The sequence below is a fragment of the Poecilia latipinna genome, unplaced genomic scaffold, assembly GCF_001443285.1.
Source record: "Poecilia latipinna isolate Pla-1442-1.1 unplaced genomic scaffold, P_latipinna-1.0 Scaffold5060, whole genome shotgun sequence".
NCBI lineage: Eukaryota > Metazoa > Chordata > Actinopteri > Cyprinodontiformes > Poeciliidae > Poecilia > Poecilia latipinna.
In genome coordinates this window covers 6,637-9,718 of record NW_015117676.1, presented here as the reverse complement: position 1 = coordinate 9,718, position 3,082 = coordinate 6,637, and the positions used below count along the sequence as shown (strand labels likewise).

General features: G+C 36.5%; 2 long non-coding RNA genes across 2 annotated transcripts; both read left to right on the top strand.

The window, feature by feature from the left end:
- The first annotated feature begins 6 nt into the window (after positions 1 to 6).
- Positions 7 to 1,259, top strand: LOC106943261 (uncharacterized). Its single transcript, XR_001423876.1, has 3 exons — positions 7 to 416; positions 609 to 701; positions 819 to 1,259. It is a non-coding gene; the product is annotated as an uncharacterized LOC106943261 (long non-coding RNA).
- Positions 1,260 to 1,628: 369 nt separating this feature from the next.
- LOC106943260 (uncharacterized) lies at positions 1,629 to 2,705 on the top strand. The gene is made up of 2 exons (XR_001423875.1): positions 1,629 to 1,846; positions 2,408 to 2,705. It is a non-coding gene; the product is annotated as an uncharacterized LOC106943260 (long non-coding RNA).
- Positions 2,706 to 3,082: the final 377 nt, after the last annotated feature.

Here is a 3,082-nt window from a genome sequence, read left to right as displayed (position 1 = left end):
TTAAAACTTTAAAAATTAAAAATTCACCAAACCAGAAAATGATTATCCAAACATCAGACACACAAATGTTGCTTTTTAAAACCATTCCTGATGTCAGACAGTTTAAAGAATGACTTGAATTTGTTTTATAAGTCTTTATGTTTGGTGAAGTCAAAAATCTCTTTCCTGAAGTTTCACACTTTAATGTTCTGTTTCATTTATTTATTCCTATTTTATTCATTTCTATTGTAACTCCAGCTGCCTGCTAAAATCTACATGTTTGTTGTCTCTGTTGTTTTGTGTCGTTTTCTTCCAGCTGCTGTTTGGTTCTGTTGGCCTCCATGTTTGTACTGTGAACTCATAATGTGGACATTATGGACCTTGATGGACTCGACTGTATGTCTTCATAGAAATAACAAGAAGCATGAAAGCTGTTGGTTTGTATTCAATGTTGCTATGGATATTTTGTTGACTAGGAATAATTCAGCCATATGTAAAAACAAAGCAAAACTTTTTATAAGAGCTTTTGCAGCATGAAGCTAAAAATTTTCTCTGTAGAAACTTTATTGTAGTTGAAGTTCTGTATTGTTTGTTACTGTGTTTCATTCCTGAAAGTTTTATGTTCTCAGTTTGACTCCAACTGGCTTCAGTAAAGAGTCGACAGAAGCTTCTGGTCTGGGCTCTTATTTTGGAGGGTTGATCTGAATGTCGACTCCAACAAGGTGATGGAGGCTGAGGACACGACAGAAATGCTTCAAATGACACAACAATGGCAACAAGGCTAAATAAAACACAACATTTTATTTTCCCCACATGAATTCTGTCTTTTTCACTCTCAGGTCGGCCATTTTTCCTCCTCAGAACTTAAATCCATGCAGACAATCATCCTGGTTCTGCAGATAAAGATCGGAGCGCTGCTGCTGCACTCTCCTCCGCCAGCTTCCTGGTTTCTATGGCAACGCCTCAGTTTAGTATTATCATCCAAACACTCGCCTGAGCAACAATAAGGCATCCAGACGGAAAAAGAAGTTCTGAACTTTGAGATCCGGAGCTCAGCAGGAAAAAGTTTCTCCTGTTAGAGAACCAGAGGAAACGAGCCGAGAGAAAACCGAGAGAAACATCGTTAAAACTCGCAGAGATGGAAACGCAACTAAAAACATGGAGACACGGATCAGGAAGTCATTTAGCCGAGGAGAAGGAAACCTCTGCTGCACTGTAAAAACTACAAGAATAAAGTGTTTTTACAGGAAAACAGCTGAAATGACAGATGTTAAATAATTAACTACACTCTAAAAAGAAAATAATTGAATCAACTTAATTGAATTGCTTCTGTAGGTAACAAGCAATTCAATTAAGTTGNCGGGGACGACCTTAAGACTGGGGTGGGGACGGCTCGTGTTAGCGTTAAATTTGTTGCATGTTCGGTGCTCTAATCAGGCATGTTGAGATTAGGTTAGGTTGATAAACTGTTACAGTGGGTCAGAAGCTTCTTGCCTCATAAATTGTTAGTCAGTGGATTGTTCATACAGGTAGTTGATTTTCCTGTTTCTGAAATAGGAATAAACATCACTGAGAGTAAATAAGTGACTTTTGCAAAAAAAAAAAAGCCTGCTTGCAAACTCATTATCGGTTATTGTACCTTAGCTTAAAAACTATATAAATAGTATTGTTCTAAATTTGTTGTCAGAACAAATGATTTCATTTAATTGTTAAAAAAAAACAACAAATTATTGATTTAATCATTGGAAGACTTGCATGTTTTGGTGTTTATGTTTCTTTCTCCTTATATTTTGTTTTCTCTCCTCAACAGCTGCATCCAGACACTCCTGAACTTTTCCTGAAAAGCAACTAGGCATCTTTTTAATAGGTGTGAACATTTGTTTTTGTTTCATTCAACCTGTTACACATTTAGTTTAAATTAAGAAGTGTGTGATGTTTTCTACAATAACAGGCATAATGTTTTATGTGTCTTTCTAATAATGTCTAATGCAGCACTATGATACAGTTTTTTTACATATATGTTGAAGCTGTCACTGTGTCGTGATATTGCATGGGAGATAATCTGTGGAAAACATGTAGCTCTTCTGTTAGCCAGTGCTAACTGGATTCAAACAGTCAGAACCAGGCGGCAGGTCTTAGCGTGCCAATCACAAACTCTTGTGGTGCTGCTCATCCACTTCTCCCTGATCTCTTGTGTTTGGCTACGCTGCAGCTAACGGAACCTCTCATGAATGTTAAGGCCAGTTAGCATGGACACCGATGACGGTGGATAAACAGTTTTCCTGTTATGGTAAGTTGATTGACAGCAACGGCTGATGAGCCAGGTGATGTGCTGCTGTAATGTAATTTAGAAGCGTTTTGAAAAAAGTACGTTTATAACATGAAGTGTTTCTGTGTTAAACTTGAGTATCTTTTCTCTTTGTTTAAGGTTTTCTGGGCTCAAACCCTGAACAAGGTCGACTGACACGATGCAGACGAAGGTGAAGAAGCAGCTTTGCCTTCCAGCCAGATGGTTTAAGTCCCTTAATGAACTGAATGACTGGGAATCCATGGAAAATTTGAGCCTTTTGAAGTTTAAATGTGATTGATCATCTCATCAAACCTGGTGCACCAAGAACCTTTGTGAAGCACAAGAACTGGTCACAGAACATTTCAAGCTCTTGGTAACTGGACCTAAGAGTTGGATTAACCTTTTTTTGCAGAACATAAACATAAAATGGACTGTTTTGTTATGTTCACAGTGACTAGAGGTAATGAGAGCACACATTCATGATTCCAGTGTCTTCCACTGTCATTGGCATTAGGCTGTGTTTATGTATTTGATTTTTAACTGAATATTCATACCTGTATTTCATAAAAAAAATATTTTGAAGTATGTTGGTCCTGTTTACAACTATGATTTTCATGATCCAAAGCAATTTTTATATGTTCCATGTTAAGTAACAAAATTGTTTATTTAATTTCAAAGACTAGAGTCAAGACTGCTTTACATTTAATTTATAAGTTGAAAGTTTGTATAGTTAAATACAATAAATTAGTTGTGATGTACAGAAGATAAACATTAGCAAGCTCAAGAATATGTTTAGCTCTTAATGTATAATAG